Source organism: Pristiophorus japonicus, unplaced genomic scaffold (genome assembly GCF_044704955.1).
Source record: "Pristiophorus japonicus isolate sPriJap1 unplaced genomic scaffold, sPriJap1.hap1 HAP1_SCAFFOLD_52, whole genome shotgun sequence".
NCBI lineage: Eukaryota > Metazoa > Chordata > Chondrichthyes > Pristiophoridae > Pristiophorus > Pristiophorus japonicus.
Genome location: NW_027254426.1, coordinates 3,802,068 through 3,827,348, shown reverse-complemented (window position 1 = coordinate 3,827,348; position 25,281 = coordinate 3,802,068). Strand labels below are relative to the sequence as shown.

Below are 25,281 nucleotides of genomic sequence, written 5' to 3'. Positions count from 1 at the left end.
AGAGACGTGTTGCTACAATTGTACAGGGCATTGGTGAGGCCACACCTGGATTATTGTGCACAGTTTTGGTCTCCGAACCTGAGGAAGGACATTCTTGCTATTAAGGGAGTGCAGCGAAGGTTCACCAGACTGATTCCCGGGATGGCGGGACTGACCTATCAAGAAAGACTGGATCAACTGGGCTTGTATTCACTGGAGTTCAGAAGAATGAGAGGGGACCTCATAGAAACGTTTAAAATTCTGACGGGGTTAGACAGGTTAGATGCAGGAAGAATGTTCCCAATGTTAAGGAAGTCCAGAACCAGGGGACACAGTCTAAGGATAAGGGGGAAGCCATTTAGGACCGAGATGAGGAGGAATTTCTTCACCCAGAGAGTGGTGAACCTGTGGAATTCTCTACCACAGAAAGTTGTTGAGGCCAATTCACTAAATATATTCAAAAAGGAGTTAGATGAAGTCCTTACTACTAGGGGAATCAAGGGGTATGGTGAGAAAGCAGGAATGGGGTACTGAAGTTGCATGTTCAGCCATGAACTCATTGAATGGCGGTGCAGGCTAGAAGGGCCAAATGGCCTACTCCTGCACCTATTTTCTATGTTTCTATGTTTCTATGTTTCTATGTTTCTATTCCATTGGCCTTCTGATCAATTGCTGTACCTGCATGCTAAACTTTTGTGTTTCATGCACAAGTACCCGCAGGTCCCGCTGTTACTGCAGCACTGTGCAATTTTTCTCCATTTAAATAATAACTTGTCTTTGATTTTTTCTGCCAAAGTGCATAACCTTGCACTTTCCAACATTATACTCCATCTGCCAAATTTTTGCCCACTCACTTAGCCTGGCTATGTTGTTTTGCAGATTTCTTGTGTCCTCCTCACACATTGCTTTTCCTCCAATCTTTGGCTATGTTACACTCGGTCCCTTCTTCCAAGTCGTTAATATAGATTATAAAGAGTTGGTGTCCCAGCACTGATCCCTGCAGCACCCCACTAGTTACTGTTTACCAACCAGAGAATGAACCATTTATCCCGACTTTCTGTTTTCTGTTAGTTAGCCAATCCTCTATCCATTCTAATATATTACCCCCAACCTCTTGTGCAGTAATCTTTTATGTGGCACCTTGTCCAAATGCCTTCTGGAAGTCCAGATACACCACATTCAATTGGTTCCACTTTATCCACCCTGTTCATTACATCCTCAAAGAATTCCAGCAAATTTGTCAAACATGACTTCCCTTTCATAAATCCATGCAGACTCTGCCTGACTGAATTATTTTTTTCCAAAAGTTGGAGGAGCAGTGACCGGAGGAGGTGTGAGCAGTGGCCGAAAAAGGCCCAGCGGGAGTCCGGGGATCGGCGGCAGTCGGAGGAGCAGCGGCTGGAGGAGCAGCGAGCAGCGAGCTACAGCTGGTGCAGGGTCAAAACTAAGAAAGAAGTCAAAAGTAATCAAAGGGTGACGTCACAGCCAAGAGGGTAAGTGATTGGCTGGTTGAGTGGTGAGTAGTTTTCTGTTTCTTTGTCTTTCTTCTTGTTCTTAGCAGCAAAAAACCTTTGGCATGTTGCCAAATTAAGTAATCTAATGGTTAAGTCATGGCAGGAGAGCTCGGACACGTGTCATGCTCCTCCTGTGCTATGTGGGAAGTCAGGGGCGCTTCCAGTGTTCCTGATGACTACATGTGCAGGAAGTGTATCCAGCTGCAGCTCCTGACAGGCCACATTGCGGCACTGGAGCTGCGCATGGAGTCACTCTGGAGCATCCGCGATGCTGCGGATGTCGTGAATAGCACGTTTAGTGAGTTGGTCACTCCGCGGGTAAAGGTTACTCAGGCAGATAGGGAATGGGTGACCATCAGGAAGAGCAGTGGATGGAAGGTAGTGCAGGAGTACCCTGGTGTCATCACCCTGCAAAACAGATACACCATCTTGGGTACTGTTGGAGGAGATGACTCATCAGGGGAAGGCAGCAGCAGTCAAGTCCATGGCACCAGGGGTGGCTCTGCTGCACAGGAGGGCAGGAAAAAGAATGGGAGAACTATAGTGATAGGGGATTCTATTGTAGGGGGGAAAGATAGATGTTTCTGCGGCTGCAATCGAGACCCCAGAATGGTATGTTGCCTCCCTGGTGCAAAAGTCAAGGATGTCTCGGAGCGGCTGCAGTGTATTCTGGAGGGGAAGGGTGAACAGCCAGCTGTTGTGGTACATATAGGTACCAACGATATAGGAAAAAAACGGGATGAGGTCCTACAAGCTGAGTTTAGGGAGCTAGGAATTAAATTAAAAAGTAGAATCTCAAAGGTAGTAATCTCAGGATTGCTAACAGTGCCACGTGCTAGTCGGAGTAGGAATTGCAGGATAGCTCAGATGACTATGTGGCTTGATGAGTAGTGCAGGTGGGAGGGATTCAAATTCCTGGGACATGGGAACCGGTTCTGGGGGAGGTGGGACCAGTACAAACCGGACGTTCTGCACCTGGTCAGAACCGGAACCAATGTCTAGGGGAATATTGGCTAGTGCTGTGAAGGAGGGGTTAAACTAATATGGCAGGGGGATGGGGACCTATGCTGGGAGATAGAAGGAAGTAAAATGGGTGCAGAAGCAAAAGATAGAAAGAAGAAAAATAAAAGTGGAGGGCAGAGAAACACAAGGCAAAAATCAAAAACGGCCACATTACAGCAAAATTCTAAAGGGAGAAAGTGTATTAAAAAGACAAGCCTGAAGGCTCTGTGCCTCAATGCGAGGAGTATTCGTAATAAGGTGGACGAATTAACTGCATCAACAGCAAATATGATATAATTGGGATTACAGAGACATGGCTCCAGGGTGACCAAGGCTGGGAACTCAACATCCAGAGGTATTCAACATTCAAGAAGGATAGACAGAAAGGAAAAGGAGGTCGGGTAACGTTGCTGGTTAAAGAGGAAATTAGCGCAATAGTAAGGAAGGACATTAGCTTGGATGGTGTGGAATCTGTATGGATAGAGCTGCGGAATACCATAGGGCATAAAACGCTCGTGGGAGTTGTGCACAGACAACCAAACAGTAGTAGTGAGTTTGGGGACAGCATCAAACAAGAAATTACGGATGCGTAAAAGTACAGCAGTTATCATGGGCAACTTTAATCTACACAGAGATTGGGCTAACCAAACTGGTCGAAATACAGTGGAGGAGGATTTTCTGTCGTGTATTAGGGATGGTTTTCTTGAAAAATATGTCGAGGAACCAGCTAGAGGGCTGGCTATCCTAGACTCGGTGATGTGGAATGAGAAAGGACTAATTAGCAATCTTGTTGTGCGAGGCCTCTTGGGGAAGAGTGACCACAATATGAAACAATTCTTTATTAAGATGGAGTGTGGCACAATGAATTCAGAGACGAGAATCCTGAACTTGAGGAAAGGTAACTTCAATGGTATGAGGTGTGAATTGGCTAGAATAGACTGGCAAATGAGACTTAAAGGGTTGATGGTGGCTCGGCAATGGCAAACATTTAAAGATCATGTGGATGAACTTCAACAATTGTACATCCCTGTCTGGAGAAAAAACTGAAACGGGGAATGTGGCTCAACCGTGGCTAAGAAGGGAAATTAGGGATAGTGTTAATTCCAAGGAGAGGCATATAAATTGGCCAGAAAAAGCAGCAAACCTGAGGACTGGGAGAAATTTCGAATTCAGTCGAGGAGGACAAAGAGTTTAATTAGGAGCAGAAAAATAGAGTATAAAAGGAAGCTTGCAGGGAACATAAAAACTGACTGCAAAAGCTTCTGTCGATATGTGAAGAGAAAAAGATTAGTGAAGACAAACGTAGGTCACTTGCAGTCAGAATCAGGTGACTTTTTAATGGGGAACAAAGAAATGGCAGACCAATTGAACAAATACTTTGGTTCTGTTTTCACGAAGGAAGATACATATAACCTTCCGGAAATATTGGAAACCGAGGGTCTAGCGAGAAGTCGGAACTGAAGGAAATCTTTATTAATCAGGAAATTGTGTTAGACAAATTGATGGGATTGAAGGCCAATAAATCCACAGGGCCTGATAGTCTTCATTCCAGAGTATTTAAGGAAGTAGCCCTAGAAATAGTGGATGCATTGGTGATCATTTTCCAACAGTCTATCGACTCTGGATCAGTTCCTATGGACTGGAGGGGAACTAATGTAACAACACTTTTTAAAAAAGGATGGAGAGAGAAAATGTATAATTATAGACCAGTTAGCCTGACATCAGCAGTGGGGAAAACGCTGGAATCAATTATTAAAGATGAAATAGCAGCGCATTTGGAAAGCAGTGACAAGATCGGTCCAAGTCAGCATGGATTTATGAAAGGGAAATCATGCTTGACAAATCTTCGAGAATTTTTTTAGGATGCAACTAGTAGAGTGGACAAGGGAAAACCAGTGGATGTAATGTGTTTGAACATTTAAAAAGCTTTTGACAAGGTCCCACACAAGAGATTAGTTTGCAAAATTAAAGCATATGGTATTGGGGGTAATTTATTGACATGGGTAGCGAACTGGTTGGCAGACAGGTAGCAGGGAGCAGGGATAAATGGGTCCTTCTCAGTATCGCAGGCAGTGACTAGTGGGATGCCACTGGACTCAGTGTTGGAACACCAGCTATTTACAATATACATCAACGATTTCGATGGAATCAACGGAATTGATTGTAATATCTCCAAGTTTGCAGGTGACTCTAAGCTGGGTGGCGGTGTGAGCTGTGAGGAGGATGCTAATAGGCTGTCGGATGACTTGCACAGGTTAGGTGAATGGGCAAATACATGGCAGATGCAGTATAGTGTAGATAAATGTAAGGTTATCCACTTTGGTGGCAAAAACGTGAAGGCAGAATATTATCTGAATGGTGACAGATTAGGAAAATGGGAGGTGCAACGTGACCTGTGTGTCATGGTACATCAATCATTGAAAGTTGGCATGCAGGTACAGCAGGCGGTGAAGAAGACACATGGCATGTTGGCCTTCATAGCTGGGGAATTTGAGTATTGGAGCAGGGAGGTCTTACTGCAGATTTACAGGGCCTTGGTGAGGCGTCACCTGGAATATTGTGTTCAGTTTTGGTCTCCTAATCTGAGGAAGAATGTTCTTGCTATTGAGGGAGTGCGGCGAAGGTTCACCAGACTTATTCACGGGATCGCAGGACTGACATATGAGGAGAGACTGGATCGACTGGGCCTGCATTCACTGGAGTTTAGAAGAATGAGAGGGGATCTCATAGAAACATATAAAATTCTGACGGGACTGGACAGGTTAGAGGCAGGAAGAATGTTCCCGATGTTGGGGAAGTCCAGATACAGGGGTCAGAGTCTAAGGGATAAGGGGGAAGCCATTTAGGACCGAGATGATGAGAAACTTCTTCACTCAGAGAGTTGTTAACCTGTGGAATTCTTTGCCACAGAGAGTTGTTGATGCCAGTTCGTTAGATATATTCAAGAGGGAGTTAGATGTGGCCCTTATGGCTAAAGGGATCAACGGGTATGGAGAGAAAGCAGGAAAGGGGCACTGAGCTGAATGATCAGCCATGATCTTATTGAATGGTGGTGTGGCTCGAAGGGCCGAATGGCCTTCTCCTGCACCTATTTTCTACGTTTCTATGTTTCTATGTCCTGCTACTGCTTTTTTAATAATGGACTCCAACATTTTCCCAACCACAGACGTTAGGCTAACTGGTCTATAGTTTCCTGCTTTTTGTCTTCCTCCTTTTTTAAATAGGGGCATTATATTTGCAGTTTTCCAATCTGCTGGGTCCTCCCCAGAATCCAGGCAGTGCATGTCCATAGATCCCTGAAAGTAGCAGGCCAGGTCGATAAGGTGGTTAAGAAGGAATATGGAATGCTTGCCTTTATTATCCGAGGAATGGAATACAAGAGATGTGGTCGGTGGGGCAGGTTTGGCCACTGCTGGAGTACTGCGTGCAGTTCTGGTCGCCATATTACAGGAAGGACATGATTGCACTGAAGAGGATACAGAGATTTACGAGTCTGTTGCCTGGAGTGAAGAATCTTAGCCATGAGGACAGATTGGATCGGCTGGATTTGTTTTCCATGGAACAGAGCCTGAGGGGAGACTTCATTGAGGTGTATAAAATTATGAGGGGCCTAGATATAGTGGATAGAAAGGGCCTATTTTCCTTAGCAGAGGGGTCATCAACAAGGAGGCATAAATTTAAAGTAATTGATAGAAAGTTCAGAGGGGAAATTTCTTCACGCAGAGGGTTGTGGGGGTCTGGAACTCACTGACTGAAAGGGTGGTAGCGGCAGAAACCCTCACCACATTTTAAAAGTGCTTGGATGTGCAACTGAAGTGCCGTAACCTGCAGGGTTATGGACCTCGAGCTGAAAGTGGGATTAGGCTGGAAAGCCTCTTGTTGGCCGACGCGGACACGATGGGCCGAAATGGCCTCCTTCCGTGCTGTAAACTTCTATGATTCTATGATCTCCTTCACAAAGAGTTGAGGTGCGTGTGAGGTGACTTGGGCACATCTTTCCTCACGTGACAACATTTCAAAGGCAACTCAACGACTGCAAAGCACTTTGGGGCATCATGAGTTCCTGACAGACGCTGCAGAAATGCAAGTCCTTCTTTGCAAAAGTTCGATGCAAATTCAAAATTCGCGTTCGTCTAGGATTTGAACCCGGGATCTCTCGCATATTTCAAATAACAACCCCGAAGCGAGAATCATACCTCTAGACCAACAAGCCAACTATGTAGTTTATGTGGAGATAAGGTGTAACCATTATTAAGCATTTTTAGTTTGTTGCTATTCCTGATTGGAGGAGCACATGAGACGGAATCAGTGACTTTGTCTTTTTGACATGTCTTCTGAAGCGCCACGCGGTCCCACTCCTGCAGTCAATGAGCTGTCGGGACGTTAATGTATCCATCATCATCATCATCATAGGCGGTCCCTCGAAACGAGGATGACTTGCTTCCACGCCAAAAAAGGATGAGTTCATGGTAGTATGGTGTTACTCCTCCCTGTGCGATCCCCAAGTTTGGCCAGGGAGCATACAGCACCTTTGGTGCCTGATCTGACGGCCTATGCGTTTCACTCAACAAGTGAGACACCATAAGTAAAGAATAATCGCGAGTTGACAGACAACCAAAAAGTGCGAATTCTGATCCCGGCAGGAACTTCTATATTTCTGAAAATGTCCCACCAAGGTGGAATTGTGATCTCTAGAATCGTTCTTCCTATCTCAATTGTTTTCTGTTCTCGAGAATCGAAATATTTTTGTGAGATTACTACAGCTGCTAGCAGAGCAGTAAGTTGTTCGGGTAGTGGGGGAATTTCATCGCCAAATGTACAACATAATCCTCCATGTTTGTGATGTTTTCTCTCACAGTGAGGTGAACAGTGGAAAGTACAGGAATGGGGACAATCCATTCCTGGGCCACTTGAACTTCTGCCTCGGGTTCAAAGCAAAAACAGCTGTCACTGACCGGACACCAGAAGTGTCCATGTTGGTAGTGGGGCGCACTGGTGGTGACACAATATGTCCCACCCCCGATGTATGCTCCCTGTGGAGGGACATGGTTTTGTGCCATTACCTCCATGGTACAGTTGATAGACTGTGCACCAGCAGCTTTAAACCCACACTGTGGTTTAGAATAGGTGTTCAAGTGCTGGGTGCACAGTATTATGTGTGCACTCGGAGAGGTCAGTACCCGTCACAGCATGTTCCCACTTTATGACATAGTGTGGGACTGCTGTGAAATGAACATGTGCACCTCCTTGAATGACTCCAATGTTCTCCACCCTGTATACAGTGTGGGAAGGGCTGTCCCACCCATGACCGACATCCTTAGTACTATCCCCATGATGGTGTGATTAGAACATCGCGATCGACTGGGACAGGGTAAGTTTCAGAAGCTAGGCCGAGCTGGCACGGGCTCAGTGAGTTACTGTACGGGTGGAGGGCTGCGAGGTGCTTGTTACTGATCCAGGAGGGGACTAAACCTTGTTTTAAATCCTCCAGGTTGTTGCGGCCCTCGCCCAACAACCATGCCCCGAACAGCACACACACCTCGTTCTGTGCAACCTGGTCAGAAGCATTCCTATCCTCCCATATGAGTGCATTCCCTGTCTGTGCATGTTTTTCCAGCTCAGCCACGATTATTTTCAATGGATCATCATAGCCTGGTCCTCGTGTAGCTCTGAGCCTTCTCCTGTGTTTTCTTCTTTCATGATGTTTCTCAGTTGGTTCTTTAGACCATTTATCTGCATGTGTAGTTCTATATCGTCCAGGCTATTTATCACAGAGGATCCTGCATGATATGCAATTAAAATGTCGTTCAAGGTTCCCCTTCTAGGTCTTCCCGTGCCCATGGTGTCCCTAGCGTATAGGATGTATATATCTGTTTTGTCGACATTCTCAAATTCTAACTCATAAAAGTTCTTGAACATTTCTCTGAGTAGGGCCTGGTATGGCTGCTCTGTTTCCTTCGGACACCAGTCAGGTATATGCACCTCGGTAAAGTTTAAAATAACTGAAGCTACTGCATAATGTAGCCCCTGGTATAACACCTTTTCGGTTGGTACCAATACTAATCCGTTCCTGAGTCACTTGGTGGTGGTCGGACACTTTTCTATTATTGTTCTCACTGGCGGGGTCGTGGGCAGGGGTTTCTTAATGTGTGCTATAAGTTCGGTGGTGTTAATTGGGAGTGGGGAGTGTGGGACCACACACCCGTGTAGGCTGGAATCCCACCTCATCCCTTCCCCCTCATCTTGCCATTGCCTGGCAAAGGCGATTGATATGTCTGCAGGACAGATCTCCTCTGACCACCACATGCAGACGTAAATTCCCTGTTCAGACTCCCACCACTTGTTCTAACACACCTTCACACCTCCCCGTGTCCCCGTGATGGTACGGCACGTGTCATTCCCGAGTCTTTCCCAGTCAGAGTGCTGATCCCCCACATCCTTGCTCAGCTTCCTGAGCCTGCACCATCTACCCAGGGGAATCTTTCCTTTACAAGTCAAACATACACGTTTTCCCTCCGGGACACTGACCCATGCAGCAATGACCCGTATCCTGGGGCATGGAACGGAGGTAAACCCTTCCTGGCTGGAGTAGTGGGTGGAATGAGACCCCATCCACCCTGTCCACCTTCCCTCGTGGGAGTACACGGCGAGCTCTTCCACACCCGGGGTGCCACCCCCTGCAGTCACGATCGGTGCTCTCTCTCCTGAGACCATAAATGGGGGATTCTTCCACATCTCCTCAGCTGCCACTGCTCATCCTTATCAGGGTGAGCAGGAACAGGACCCTGTTCATGTTGTTATCGATCTTGTAGTGCCTCTTTTACTGCCGACAAGGTGGGGTCTTTTTCTTTCCCCAATACATATGTCACTATTTAGTCACCGGCTGTCGGCTGAAACTCTTAACTTCTATATTCATATAAACATCCTTATCCTATTCTACTCGTTTCACACCTTCCATACGTGTGGTTTCTTTTCGGTTGTGGTGCCCTGAAATCATTAGACGCATAATCTACACTACGCTAGATTCTTACTAAAAATACCTTAACACATATCGTATTATTTATGTACATCTGCCACCCATCTCCGGGTGGCCAGGTTAATTTCTGTCCTTCTCTTTTCTTCTGCGGCCTCTGGGTTTCTAGCGGGGCCGGTAATAGGTCGGACTGTACCGCAGGACCTGGAGTGTCCTGACCGGAGGTGGGTCTGAGTCCCACACTATTGGGGGAATGTCCCCTCCGGTGATACAGCACACCGCTCCTTTGGGGGTGGCTGCCTGGTTCATTTTGTCCCCTGGGGGTTCTGTCTGGTTGAGGGCCGTGGGCTGGGGACCCCCAATTAGTGGCTGGTCCACCACTATCACTTCTCGGGCTCCCTCGTCGCCCGAGGCTACCGGCTGGGTGTCCCTGCTCGCAGGCTGGTCCTTGATCTTAGGTACCCTTTCACGTCAGGTCCTTCTCCCGTGGCTGAACCACTTAAATTGGGGCGCTGGTGACCACGGTGCCTTAGGCCGTGGCGTGCGGAGAGTGCTTCTCAGGGTTTTGACCCCTGGGGGTGCGTCCAAGTCCCAAATGATTGGGGGGATAGCTCCTCAAGTTACTCAGTCCATCGCCCCTCTGGGTACAGTCTGTGGGTCTGCTACGTCCCCTGTGGGATTTCCACAGTCGGGGGCTGCTGGCTGAGGGTCCCTGCCTTTAACACGGTTCTCTGTTCCTGGCTGTCCCTTACGTTTAGCTGCTGTCCCGGGGTTGAAAAGTTTGCACTGGTTTATGTGGAACCACTTTGTACGGCGAGGCATTTTCACGGCACAGACCATGGGGCTTGCCTTGTCGACAATGTGGTACGGCCCCATGTACAGTGCCTCATAAACCCCTACTCGAGCGTAGTTCCATACCATAACCTGGTCCCCTATCTCCCATTCGTGGTGTTTGCGGGGATCTAACAGCAGTCAGTTGCTCCGATGTTGATTTCCCATATTGTCAGCAGCCTGCCAGTGAATCTGTTTAATGTGTTCAAACAGGTTCCTGACAAAGCTGTCCCAGCTCGCTTCCCTAAGCTGACCTTCCGTGAGTACCGGGGCTAATACATGGGTGGGGTTTCGCCTGGCTCTGTCGGTCATGAGCTCATACAGGGAGTACCCCGTGATCTTTGACTGGCTGGCCCGGATCCCTATGAGGACCAGTGGTCGGACCTCTACCCACCTCTTGGGTGAGTCCCCTGTCTCTTTTCGCAGCCTTTCTTTGATGTTGCGGTTTAAACGCTCCACAGCCCGGATGACTGCGGGTTGTGGGCGACATGCCATTTACCTTTAATGCTGAGCACCTTAAGGATCTCCTGCATCACCTGCCTGGTGAAGTGGCTCCCCTAGTCGGACTTCACGTACTGGGGTAGTCCCCATCGGGAGAACACCTCCCTGACCAGGATCCTGGCTGTTCCCAGGGCAGTGGCTGTTCGGCATGGGAAGGCTTCCACCCATTTGGTGAATACATCCACCAACACGAGACAGTACTTGTAAACTCCCTGGGCAGTGGGTAGGGGCCCAATGTAATCGACCTGGATCGACTGCCAGGATCCCTCTACCCTCCTGATATGTCCCATAGACACCTTCCTTTTCTGGGCGTCGGGGCTGTTGGCAGCCCACACCAGACAGCTGGCACAGAACTCGCGGACGTCTTCCCTGAGTCCTGGCCACCACCCTGCCTGTTCCACCCGTTGCCAAGTGGTCTCAGGTCAAGGGTGTCCTGCTCCTGGACCCTCATGGGCCAGCTGGAGGAATTCTCTACGCTGTTGTTGGGGTACTACCCATTGCTCCCCCCTGAACAGCATTCCTTCTGTATGGGCCGTCTACCCTATCCCCTTTTTCTAGTGTGTTCAGGACAGTTTTGGGGACGGTGTCTTGGATCTGAACTGTTTTTAGGTCCGGGGACAATGCTTCCCCTGCCCTCCCTGTCATCCCAATCCTGCCCCTGACTGCTGCGATGGGGCCTGGGTTGTACGGATCCCAGAGCTTGTCAGTGCGCGCACCTTGCTTGGCCAATATGTCAGCCTGCTGGTTTCCCTCGCTACGGGGTTCAGTGATGGAATGTGCCTTCACTTTATGTATATAGATCTTCCCTTCCTCCCCCACGGCTGTCATGATCTTTTCCAGTCGGGGCTTAATTGCCAGGGGTCTCCCGTCTGCAGATGTGTATCCGCGACGGGACCAGATAGCCAAGTACTCCAGACACGAATTGCATGTGAACATACTGTCCGAGAAAATCGTGTGTGGGCTGGCGAATTCTTCGGGGTGTGTGACTACATATACCACCGCAGACAGTTCAGCGTGCTGGGCACTCATCGTACTGGGGAGTTTAATTGCCAGGGCAATGCCTGCCTCTGGGTCATAAACTCCGCAGCCTGTGAATCGTTCACCCGCAGATCCGTGCTTGAACCGTCCACAAAGATCTCTCGGCCTCTGCGGTGTAACCCAGCCCGAAAACCTATGTTAATTTCCCAGCGTACACCGGTGGGCGGTCCCTGGATAGATCATGTTGGCTGCGTGTCTTGTCTCGCAGAGACCCTTTACCCTCAGGTCAATCTGGGAGAGGAGTCGGGTCCAGCGAGCAATGCAGGCACTGCTCTCTGTCCCATCCATGATCCGACCGTCCAGGAGCATTTGGGTGGGCGTATGGTGGGTAAGGAGTGTGATAGGGGACCCCCCTGTGAAGATCAGTGAACTTTTCACAGCCCAGTGAGTGGCTAGGAGATGCCGCTCACAGTTGGAGTGTCCCTTTTCCACATCCGTGAGTATCCTGGAGGAGTAGACCACTGGTCTCAGCCGGCCATGCCACTCTTGGAGCAGTACTGCACTCAGGCTGTCCCTTCACTGGCTGCTACCTCCAGGAAAAACTCTTTACCCCCATCAATAGCCCCTAGAGCTGGTGCGATCTGAAGGTCTTTCTTGAGTTGGATAAATGCTGCCTCTCAGCCTTCGTCCCATTCCCCCTCCATTCCCTTGTGTCGGAGTCGGAGCAGAGGGCCTGCTGTGGCTGCATAATCCTCAATGAGATCTCTGCAGTACCTGGTTTGCTCGAGAAAAGATCTTGCTTCTGTTACTGTGTCGGGAGCTGGTAACTTCTGCACTACTTCCCTTCTAGCTTTGTCAATGGCCCTTTCCCCAGCGCGCACAGCCAGTCCCAGGAATTTTATGTCCTTCAGACCGATCTGTGCCTTTGTGGGATTCACTTTAAACCCTTCTTCTTTCAGCAGCTCCAGCAGTTCAGCCAGCAGTGGACCATGCTCCACCCCCTCATCGGTGAACAGGAGCAGGTCGTCCACATACTGTACCAGCTGCTGGGGTCTGCTGAAGCTCTTTAAACAGTTGGCCATACATTGATGGAAAATACTGGGGCTGTTGTGGAAGCCCTGAGGGAGACAGTTCCAAGTGTATTGCTGTCCTTTAAAGGAAAAAGCAAACTTGTACTGATCGTTCCTTCTTAAAGGTATGGACCAAACCCGTTGGAAATGTCCAGCTCTGTGAAGGTGGTCGTGGAGGCTGGGATACGTCCAATGAGGTCGGCGACAGCAGCAACAGTGGGTGCACAGGCGGGGATGTTACGGTTGAGTACTCGATAGTCCACCGTGGCTCTCCAGGAGTTGTCCTGTTTCTTAACCGGCCACAACGGAGAGTTCACATGGGTAGGTATTGGTCTCAATACCCCTGTTTCACTAAAGAACCCAAGGCTGTTTCCCTGTCCGCCTCCGCCTCCCTGGGGAAGTTATACTGTTTCTACGGTCGGGTCATAGGGCCCCCATCTATGCTAACCTCGACCACGTTTATCCTCCCACAGTCGTGTTTGTGAGTGGCAAAAGCTGCAAGGTTTGCCCTTACATACTCTTGGTACTCCATCGGAGTGTTACTGACCAGTGATTCACGGTCGGAACACTCCTTTGGCTTCATGGTGCACACTGTCCCCTTTCCCCGTTTTTCTGGGATAACCATTACCTCACTCTCCTGTCCCGTACAGACTGACCCCCAAAGACAGTCGTTTCTTAAATCCACTAGGATCCCGTGGCCTAGAATAAAGTCAGCCCCCAGGATCCCTCTCCCTTCCTGTTCCCACTTCATCAGGACACAAGTCCACTTGGTGTGGAGTGTTCCTAAATGAACAGAGAGCGGAACGGAGAATGAGCCAACCTGCTCGGTGCCTGTGAAACCCACCAAGCTCTAGGGGACCCCGTTAGACAGAGGTGAGGCGGCGGGGTTATTCACATAGACAAGGGTGCTTGATGCACAGGTATCCAGCAGGTCAGTCCCTTTCACCTTCTCCACTTCCATCTGAACGGTCGGTCTCCCCCATGCATCGTACTCGAGGGAACACAGGGGAACAGGCTGTGTCTGTTCTAGTCACTGTTTTGGCTGGGATGGGGCAGATGGGATTTCGGTACCGGTGGCGGTGGCTACCCTCCCAGAGCCATCCAGCATTGTTCGCAGCGCAGTCAGAAAGGTATCAAACGTGTGGGGAGGGACTGGCTTCTCGGTCTCGGTCTTTTGGGCAGGGGCAGGAGAACTCTTCCCTGTGCTACTCTTCCATGGGTTTCTACAATCCTTTCTCCAGTGCCCACTTTTTCCGCACCCAAAACAGGTACGTTTTGTACCGGAGGGGTTGCCCCCCTCGTGGCACCATTCCCTCTTGTCCTGACTAGGTCTGATTTCGAGGACCCTTCGCTTGGGTGGGTGCTCTTCCATCCCCCTGCCGTTCCAGTAGGCTCGGGTCAGTTCTCTGACCACTCCCTGTTCGGTGACCTGGGGATCTCTCGGGTCAAACCAGGCCTCAGCCTTTGTCCTTATATGTGGTAAATTGTTTGCCATCAGGCTTCGGAGCCAGTGGGCTCTCTCATCCCGGGTTAGGTGATTCCGGTCGAGGTCCCCTCCACAGACGCTCTGGTACACAGGCCACAGCCTGTCTGCGAAAACCTGTCGGGTTTTCCCTGTGAGCTGCACTGTTGGGACTCCCATCATTACAGTCCATGGCTTCTCGAATATCTTCCTGGACAGCGGCACATGTCCTTTGCGCCCTTTTGCTCTCGGCAGAGAGGGACTGGTACAGCTTGCCGTCCAGTGAGAGGAGGTGCATATTTGCTATCTCAGCATCATCACACCCATTAATATCCCCTGCCTGTTCCAATTCCATAAAGTGGACCGAGGTGTCCCCCTTTGGGGTGAGCTTCCCCAGGTGACTTATCATAGCCCTGAGCTGTTGGGTCGTGTGGGGAACCACAAACTGACTTTCCAGGGGCCCCAGACCCCCAGCACCGGTGGGCGGGCGAAACATTTGTTGTCGGACCGGGCACATTGGCCCTGGTTCTGGCCCTTCCTGTTCTGGCTCGCCTACCCCTCCTCCCTGCTGCCAAGCCAAGCTGAAACTCGGTGCCACAGGTGGTGGTGGTCCACTTTCTCTGTCCGCCCCACAACTCGTTCACCCTCCTGCTGCCGAACCGGTATAGTCACCGGCACCACAGGTGGTGGTTGAACAGTTTCCTCCTTCTCTTCCAAGTTTACCCGGGCCATACCCGGGTTTATTAGGAATACCTTGCCTTTTGCCTTCCACAGAGTAAGGGTTAAACTTTTGTTTGTTGCTGGCAGGGACCGTGGTCTCCTGACTCAAACCCATTAGTGCTGGCTACTTTATAAGCTGCTGTACATCTCTTAACTTATCCTCCAGCTCTTTTACTTGAAGGGTGAGGCGAGTGTTTTCCTCCCACAGTATCTTTTCATTATTCTTAGCCTCGGTTAACTGACACTGAAAACAGTCCTGGCTGTTTTTGAACCTTTCCATTCGCTGTGTCTTTCCATGTTTTAGTTTACGGAGTTCCCCCCACACCTTTCTTCTGCCATAGCCCTGTCATGTGATGTTTCTGCACATTCACATCGTTCTGCCTGCAGTGACTCGATGTTCTTATCTCGGGGTTGGACCTGTTGCTGTCGTCAGGACAACCAAATTGCCTTTTCTACTAATTCCTTGTGGTACTTGCTGGCTGTCCACTGGGCCGTAGCGTCTCCTAAACGCTCAGCGCGCAACAGACCAAGCACCCATTCCTTAGTGACATTCACTTTCTTATACACATAGGAGGAAATCCTCTCTTCCATCTTTGTTCTTTTCTCCAAAACAGCAATCTCTGCATCACATCCTTTATACCAAAGTCCTGCCGTGGTCGCCATTCTGTCGGGCGTGGTGTGTGGGGTGAGGTTCACCTCTGACCTTCTGAGCGGTTTGAATCGCTCGCACTATCTGGGTTCTAGACTTTGGATTTATTTGGGGATGTGACAAAGTGCAAGAGACAATTGGTTTTGGTGCAAAGTACCTCAATTTTATTAAGTGCAAGAACGTAAAATGTCGAGCTTGTAATTACTCGAATAAAAAACACTTATCACACTTTAAAGGGGTTACAGAAAAATAATTCACCTCCCACCTCCCAATGCCTAACTCTGATTCGGTGAAACTCGAGGGCAAACAGGGATTATGCTCACCAATCCTCTTATTGTCAGTTGTCGGTGGTTTGCAGTTTTGAGGTTCGTTGGACTCTGTAATTTCTGCTTGCCGTACCCCGAACATCGTGGAAGACTTCTTACTGCGTAGTCTTCAGTTGGGTGGTGTCCACTGATGCGGTAGGGTGCGTATTGGATTTATGGGGTGAGTACCCACTTTCTTCCGTCAGCAGTAGGTTTTAAAGTTCTTTAGGTAATGTTTCACCTGTTGGTATCGAGGAACAGATTGTAGAGGGGAAACTTTCGAAGCTTAGGTCTCTTCTTGAGGACTTTTGTTCTTAGAATTTGCCGATCGCGGTGTTTTCGATGTTACCAAGTTGGCTGTGGTCAGTTGCTGCCGCGATGATGATGTCCGAAGTTACTGGGAACTGCTTTCTCTGCTGTGATGATGTTCTTCCTTCTCCTTCGGTAGCAGGGCAGTGTGGTCCAGGAGTGTCGTCGAGGCTGAAGATGTTGGAGCTCAGAAGAGCTGCATAGGAGGCTGTGTAGCAAGCTCTCTGGAAGGCTTGTTACAAACTGCTGTGGCGATCTCTCTACTTTTCCCTTCCTTCCCGTTCTCCTTTTTCGTTAAAAAACAAGGCCCCAGTTATACTTTGGGAGCCGTTCTAATCTGCGTGCCAAATGAGCCCCGTTCTTTGTTTTAATTTTGGCGGGCTTGATATCTCTTTGTTATATTTTGGCGGGCCCATTAATGGTAACCTGTCTCGGATGTGTTGATCTTTTGAATTTGTTTCTTGATCGGGAAAATTAGATTTTTGGTATTTGCAATGTCAGCCGAGGCCTGGTTTTTCCATGCGGGCTGGATGGGCCATTGTGATTATGTATACGCTGGATGGGTTTCCTGCTCAGAGTGATGGCTGGCTATCTCTGGGTTGATTGTTGCTATGTTAATGTCTCCCGGGGAGATGGGTTTTCGAGTTTACACAATTCCCCACACAATTTGTTCAGCTTCAATATCCCAGACAGCTTCAATACCCAAACTGCTTTCTTTGAACGATCTTTTAGTTCTCAGCCCTTTCCACACGGACCCAATCTGCCTTGTAAAATTCCAAATTCGATTAAAACTTGTAGTTTCTTCCATGTGCACTTTAGGATCGCAAACTTTCTGGTTGATAGTTCCAAATTAAATTTCCTTTCCAATGAGTCCACACACTGGGTGGTTGTCCAATGAATTTTTGCAATCCGACTCCTGCACCTATTTTCTATGTTTCTATGTTTAAAAAACTTTGGCATGATTGGTTCCATGGTGTAATGGTAAGGACTCTGAATTCAGCGATCTGAGTTCAAATCTTGGGGGAACCTGAATGCTGTGCTTGATCTGCAAGTCTACTTGTCAAATCGTGTGTTCAACCATCAGTTACCTGTTACCAATTAACGGAGGAGAAACCAGTTTTTTTATCTAATGCTGCCTTTACCTGCACAATGTGTGCTGAGATTATCTGTGCAATATGCTTTCAGCTGGATGAATAAAAGCAATGCTTTTTGAAATTCAGGCACTGCATGTTTTGTACTCGAAAACATTTGTATTTTCTTTTCATGCCAAGCATTTACATTAATGCATTGCAATGCCAATGCACTTTTTACCTGGCGAGACTGAAGTACAAGCTGTGATGAACTGTGTGAAACAAAAACAGGCACTTGAGAACCCATAGCCTCGACAGCATCTGTGTGAATTGGTCTGCATCGATAATTAGCAGAACGTAAAGAGGGGAACGCTATGGAAGAGAAAAGGCTGAGCCAAAGTGTAATGTTGGAGATGATTTTATTGTTTTTGAGAAATGTTTCAAATAATTTTTGCATTGTTGGTTCCATGGTGTAATGGTAAGGACTCTGAATTCAGCGATCTGCGTTCAAACCTTCGGGGAACCTGAATGCTTGTTGTCCCAGCTGCTGAAAAGTTGGGACAAACAGATGAAAGACACCTGGTGGGCAGTTTTGTTGCCTTTGTCATTGATGCTTGATTGACAAGTCTCGTTGGCAAATCATGTGTTCATTCACTGGAGTTTAGAAGGATGAGAGGGGATCTCATAGAAACATATAAGATTCTGACGGGACTGGAGAGGTTAGATACAGGAAGAATGTTCCCGATGTTGGGGAAGTCCAGAAACAGGGGTTATAGTCTTAGGATAAGGGGTAGGCCATTTAGGACCAAGATGAGGAGAAACTTCTTCACTCAGAGAGTTCTTAACCTGTGGAATTTCCTGCCGCAGAGAGTTGTTAATGCCAGTTCATTGGATATATTCAAGAGGGAGTTAGATATGGCTCTTACGGTTAAGGGGATCAAGGGGTATGGAGAGAAAGCAGGATAGGGGTACTGAAGGAATGGTCAGCCATGATCTTATAGAATGGCGGGGAAGGCTCGAAGGGCCGAATGGCCTAATCCTGCACCTTTTTTTTCCATGTTTCTATGTTGCTAACCATCAGTTACCTGTTACAAATCAGCGGAGGAGAAATCAGTTTATTGTCTAAAATGCTGCCTTTACCTGCACAATGTGTGCTGAGATTATCTGTGCAATATGCATTCAGCAAGATGAACAAAAATAACGCTTTTTGAAATGCAGGCATGCCACTTTAGATAAAAAAGGCCGAGCCAAAGTGTAATGTTGGAGATGATTTTGCTGTTTTTGAGAAATGTTTCAAAGATTTGGGTGTAGTTGGTTCCATGGTGTAATGGTGAGCACTCTGGACTTTAAATCCAGTTATCTGAGTTCAAATCTCAGTAGAACCTGCATGCTTGTTGTCCCAACTGCTGAAATTTAGGGACAAACAAGTGAAAGATACCTGGTGTTCGAGGGCGGTTTTGTCACCTTTGTCACTAATGCTTGATCCACAAGTCTAGTTGTCAAATCGTCTGCTCAACAATCAGTTACCTTTTACAAATCAGCGGAGGATAAACCAGTGTTTTTTATCTAATGCTGCCTTTGCCTGCACAATGTGTGCTGAGATTATCTGTGCAATATGCATTCCGCAGGATGAATAAAAGCAACGCTTTTTGAAATGCAGGCACTTCATAGAAACATAGAAAATACTTGCAGGAGTAGGCCATTCAGCCCTTCAAGCCTGCACCATCACTCAGTAAGATCATGGCTGATCATTCACCTCAGTACCCAATTCCTGCTTTGTCTCCATACCTCTTGATCCCTTTAGCCGTCAGGGCAACATCTAACTCCCTCTTGAATATATCCAATGAACTGTCATCAAAAACTCTCTGCAGTAGTGAATTGCACAGGTTAACAACTCTCTGAGTGAAGAAGGTTCTCCTCATCTCGGTCCTAAATGGCTTACCCATTATTCCTAGACTGTGTTCCATGGTTCTGGACATCCCCAATATTGGGAACTGACGCGAAACATGAGAAAAGGCCGAGCCAAAGTGTAATGTTGGAGATGATTTTTTTGCTTTTGAAAACTGTTTCAAAGATTTTTGTGTGGTTGGTTCCATGGTGTAATGGTGAGCACTCTGGACTTTGAATCCAGCAATCTGAGTTCAAATCTCAGTGGAACCTCAATTCTTGTTGTCCCAGTGGCTGAAAATTTGGGACAAACAAGTGAAAGACACCTGGTGCTGTTGGATAATTTTGTTGCCTTTGTGATTGATGCTTGATCTGCAAGTCTCGTTGTCAAATCGTATGCTCTGTGTGAGCATAGTCCTGCATTGCTGAACTCTTTGCTTCAGCACGCAGTCTGAAGTTTGGATTAAAAAACAGGAAGATTGAAGTTTGGATGGAAAAATACTGTTAGACAATGTGGTGCCTTCAGCCAGTGAGATGAGTAACTGGTCATTGTCTGGATGTTAAATATTTGAGTACCTTGTTACGGTGGGAATAATGGAAATTCAGGACTAAACGATTTGACAATGTCTGTATGTTCAGTATTTGAGTGTAACCTTGTTACTATTTAATGAGATCTGTAGGTTAAACAAGCAACATTAAGTCTGTCTGTTAAACGATTCAGAAAGCAGTTCGTCAGGATTGTCTGAATGCAAAGAATAAGAGTTCAAAGGCTTTGTCAGTATAAAGATGAGACTTTTATGGACTGTTGAGACACAGACAGCAGAGACACTGGACATTTGGAAGGTGTGTGTCTCAAGCAGCCACGGAAATCGAAGCAAGCTGCCTTTGTGAAGTGTTCTCAGTAACTTTCATACTTGGTTTGTTTAGCATGAATGTTTAAATAAAAGACCCGATCCTGCCTTTACTGCAACGGAGTGTGTGCGGGTAATTCGTTATTAAAAGCAACGAAGCGAAAAGAGCAAGACAGCTGTTTACAACATTTTGGTGACCCCGACGTGATTTTCAAAAGTTCGTTGGCTTATTCGAAGACCCCGACATGAAGCAGAAAGTTGGCTGAGTTGTTGGAAGAAGTGTTTCCCACACATCAGTTCGAGGGGTGAGCATTCTCTTAGTTGTCGTGATTAAAGGGATCTTTAGTTAGTAATGGGAGGCTCAGGGGATATTCCAGTTGAGCTCCAGTAATTTCTTAATGAGTGGATTGAGTCGAAAGTGGGAACTTATGGGATAAGACAGGAAACAATGACAGGAGGATGGAGAGAGACACAGCAATCCTTAGTGGAGAGTGTCCAGTTAAAAAAGATTAAAGTGTTTGGGTTAAAAAGTGAAAAAAGAGAAAAGCGTGAGTGTTGCAGTGTCTCATGCTGGGGATTCAAACGTTAGGAGAAGAGGCTGAGGCGCGAGATAGGGAAGTCTCAGAACTCAGAGAGCAGCTAACAGCATTGAGTAAAGAAGTAGAGAATTGGTGATTTCAGGCACTCGGGGCAGCCAGGACTGTTCTGACACAGGATCAGCATCTTGCTGATGAACAGAAGTGTAAACAAGATCTAGAGAAAGGAATATCTAAGCTGCAGCAGATGGTGGTATTAGGTTGCCCACGGAGACAGCAATTGATAAAGCCGGGTGGTATTCGGAGGATTCCCCGGGTCTGAGAGTTGAAAAGGGGATGAAGGGACAGGGAGAATGCCCACCGTTCCCATCCACAGCTCCTTTGTCTTCTCTGACTTCGGAGCCTCGAACCCGTGTGGTTCATGTGGCAACGTTAGTTACGGAGGCAGAGCAGTTTGATGCCTTATCGGTTACTCAGACGCTTAACACCCCACAACATTACACACGACCTTCCGGTAATGTGGAGAGTGGGGGAAGCACGCTCGAGCGGACAAGGCCAGAGCAGGATCATGGTTCCTCTACTCCCTGTAGAGCTCGTGAAGGGAACACGACCTTAAGTGGTTTTGGGGATACCTGGTATGAGCGAGGAGGGGTACAGTTACAGGACATGAGAGCTATCCTTAGTGAAGTGAGACCTGCACCTCTTCAGTATCTTAATAAGTTTGCCCAGTGGTGGTGTAATATTCTGGGATGGTGGCAGTCAGGGAACATATCAGAGAAACCGAGGGTTCACATGGTTCTGCGAGCTTTAGGGAATCACCGGGGAAAGGTAGTAGGTTTTGAAACAACTTCCAAGTCTCATGCTTGGTAGAATAATAGCTGCAATCTTTGTTACTCATTCAGGGCCACAGTTAATAAAGCGGCTTGCATTATTACCAGGGGAAGGACCCAGGGAAGCTGGGGAACGTATATTCCAGTTGTGTAAAAGTTTGCGAAGTAATTGGATTGATATCAGTCATTACGGGGATGGTACATATAGAGAGATCATTTTCACTCTCCTACCCCCGTCAGTAGTTCTGGAAGTAGATGCCTGGGGTGGGGACGAACGTTTTGATAAATGGTTGGCAAGGGTAGAAAGCTTGTATCAGGGAGCTGCAGGAATTTCAGTCATGGAAGTGAGACAGGGGTTACAGCGATGGAAGGCAGAAGGGCCTGAGTGGATGAATCCCGCGAGGAGTCACATAAAAGGAGCAGGACCAGGTGGTGGCCGTCAGTTGATAGAGGACAGGGGTAGACTGGCTAAAGAATTAGAAAAGTTAAAAGAAAAGTTGAAGAATCAGGAAAGAGAAGCTGGAGACACAGACAGGAATGATACCTCGGTTCAGTTGCTGAGGTTGGGGGTAGATTCCGCAGGTGAGGGAGGATCCCTATAGGGATGCCGCGCCTCAAACACACATGTCGTTCCTTTAGGACCCTTGCTTCAGGATAGGGGTGGCCATACCCTTATCGAGGCTTGTGTGGAAGGGCAGCGGGAAATGGACACAGTGTCTGCCGGACAAATGAAGGTGCTCCTGGAGGAAGGGGATTCCCCTCTTCAGAGACAGTTCCCCAACACCCCAGATACACGAGGAGCAGTTACTGAACAGTCAGAGATGAAAGCAGTGGGAGAGGCTTGTTCAGAAACATTTAAAGTTTCTGCAGGAATGGGCTGTCTCAGAACTGATGAGATGTTCAGTGAAAAGATCAAATGTGGGAGTTACAAACATGATCTTAAAGGATGTGAAATAGAAGTTGGATTGTTGCAAATGTCGAGAGAGTGAATGACAGCAGTTCCGAAGGGTGAACTGAGAGAAGGACTGGGTCTCTCGACTGACTATTCAGCATTTCCGTCATCCTTTACTGCATGTTGTTGCACTTCTCCCACAAAGCAGAGGAAATTGTTAAAACCTGTGCAGAGGGCAACAGACTTGGTTGAAGACACCGATTGCGAGTTTATATTTCTGAATGTAAACAGCATGGAATTCAGTTGGAAACATCAAAAATTGAAAATTGACTTTTAAGTAAAAATGGATATGGTGATCACAGACCAACGGACTTTAAAATGGCATCCTGAGAATCTGAATCTACAAGAACCCTACTTTGACCCGAAGCGTGCTGCTATTTGGAAGAAGGAAATACGGAAATGGAATACAAAATTTCAACAGCTACAGAGTTTGAATCAAGCAATCGTTGTGGACATTAACCATCACACTGCGGAAATCGAGAAGGTTCACACAACTTTGGACCAGTTTGAACATGTGAGCTGGTGGGAGTCATTGTTGGGATGGAGCCCGACGGCAACAGGTGTGATGAACACAATGATACACCCTGTCCTTATGCTGGTGCTGGTTCAGCTGACCGTGCTGGTCATTTTGATTTACTGTGGATGTCGTGTTGGAAAACAAGGATTACAACTGGACAATGCTGTTGAGCGAGCTTGAGCCACCATGCAAATGTCTGTTACCCAGATAAGACCTGCAGAGAGGCGAGGAGAAGAAGTAGGGGAATGTGGGAGCACAGTCCCGCATTGCTGAACTCTTTGCTTCAGCACGCAGTCTGAAGTTTGGATTAAAAAACAGGAAGATTGAAGTTTGGATCGAAAGAGACTGTTAGACAATGTGGTGCCTTCAGCCATTGAAATGAGTAACTGGTCGTTGTCTGGATGTTAAATATTTGATTGTACCTTTGTTACTATTTAATGACATCTGTAGGTTAAACAAGCAAAATTAAGTCTGTGTCTTAAACTATTCTCAAAGCCGTTAGCTGTGATTGATTAAATGCAAAGAAATAAGAGAATAAAGATGAGACTCACACACGCAGACGCCAGAGACACTAGCCATTCGGAAGGTGTGTGTCTCAAGCAGCCACGGAAATCGAAGCAAGCTGCCTTTGTGAAGTGTTCTCAGTAACTTTCATACTTGGTTTGTTTGGTATGAATGTTCAAATAAGAGATCCGATCCTGCCTTTACTGCAACGGAGTGTGTGCGGGTAATTCGACATTAAAAGCAACGAAGTGAAAAGAGCAAGACAGCTGTTTACAACATTTTGTAACAGGTAACTGATGGTTGAGCACACGAATTGACAACTAGACTTGTAGATCAAGCATCAATGACAATGGCAACAAGACTGCCCACCAGCACCAGGTGTCTTTCATTTGTTTGTCCCAAATTTTCAGCAGCTGGGATAACAAGCATTCAGGTCCCACAAAGATTTAAACTCAGATCACTGGATTCAGAATTCTGAGTGCTCACCATTACACCAGTGAACAGATAATGTAAAATCTTTGAAACATTTCTCAAAAACAACAAGATCACCTCCAACAGTAGACTTTGGTTCTGCCTTTTCTCATCCACACCGTCAGTTTCCTCTCTTAACGCTCTGCTAATTATTGATGCAGAGCAATTCACACAGATACCGTCGAGGCTATGGGTTCTCAAGTAGCTGTTTCTGTTTCACACTGTTCATCACCCCTTGTAATTCAGTCTTGCCAGGTAAAAAGTGCATTGGCATTGCAATGCATTAATGCAAAATGCTTGGCATGAAAAGAAAATGCAACGTTTTGTCGAGTTTGCGTGTCGGTGAGTTTTGGGGTTGAAGTGCGTCGCTTTCAATCTTTGAAATTTCACCAAGCAAAGAAACGGTGAATCGAACTGTCCCTGTAAGAATTGTGTTCACATTTAATCACAGGAATATCTGCAGTCAGGAGCCGAAAAGGAATTAAAACCTAATACCGGCTTCGGGACCATTAGAATATACTTCGTCACAGACAAGGCACCGGAAGGCAGGAAGGTAGATCACACCGGTTGTGGGAGAGCTGGTTGACGGTGACATGGAAGTGTCTGCAGTGTGAGGGACCAGACTGCTTCCACACATCCACAATGAATGTCCCATGCTTTTCTTGGGAAAAATAAAAATGAGAGTGGACATGTTCCATCCCGGTTGGAGCAATCTGAAGCTTTAACTGACTGACACCCTGGTTTGGGATGTCTTGCAAGGTGCATTTGCGTAAGTCTATGTGGCGCAATGGGTTACCACGTTTGGCTATTAACAGAAAGGTTGGTGGTTCGAGTCCACCCAGGGAAGAAGCCTTTAACTATTTTTCCCTGAGGATTTGGTGCCGCACAGTTCCAAGTTGACATTGTGCGTTTTGATTGCACAAACATATTCCGTTAACATTGCCAGCTGTGCTGTTATCCAGTGAGTTCCCACTCCAATACTTTTATGAGCATTCAGTTCAAGTGTCGAGTTTGAGTGTATACAGAACTGTACAGTGATATCAGAAAATTTAACAAGGCTGTGGGACATTGTGTTTTGTTAATATTGAACCACTAATATGAATAAATCCATTTTTTCGAATAATTAATTCAACACATTTTCAAAATGCTTCCGCCCAGTTTCGAACCAGGGACATTTTGTGTGAGCTGATAACCACTACATTACAGAAACACTGCAGCAATGTCAGGAACATCACCAGAGCTTTAACCTACGCAGCTGGCCTATACTTCAGGAGCTGGTTTTACGAGAGTAGAACGACGGTGCTATATTTAGAAAGGCTGTGAGTGTGGCAGGAATTGATCGAGTGTTTCCCAGACTTTACACATAGGAA

At 47.2% G+C, this 25,281-nt stretch overlaps 1 non-coding gene across 1 annotated transcript; it reads left to right on the top strand.

Annotated features, from left to right (window-relative positions):
- Positions 1-19,451: 19,451 nt before the first annotated feature.
- Positions 19,452-19,523, top strand: trnaq-uug (transfer RNA glutamine (anticodon UUG)). Its single transcript has one exon. It is a non-coding gene; the product is annotated as a tRNA-Gln (tRNA).
- The last annotated feature ends 5,758 nt before the right edge of the window (positions 19,524-25,281 follow it).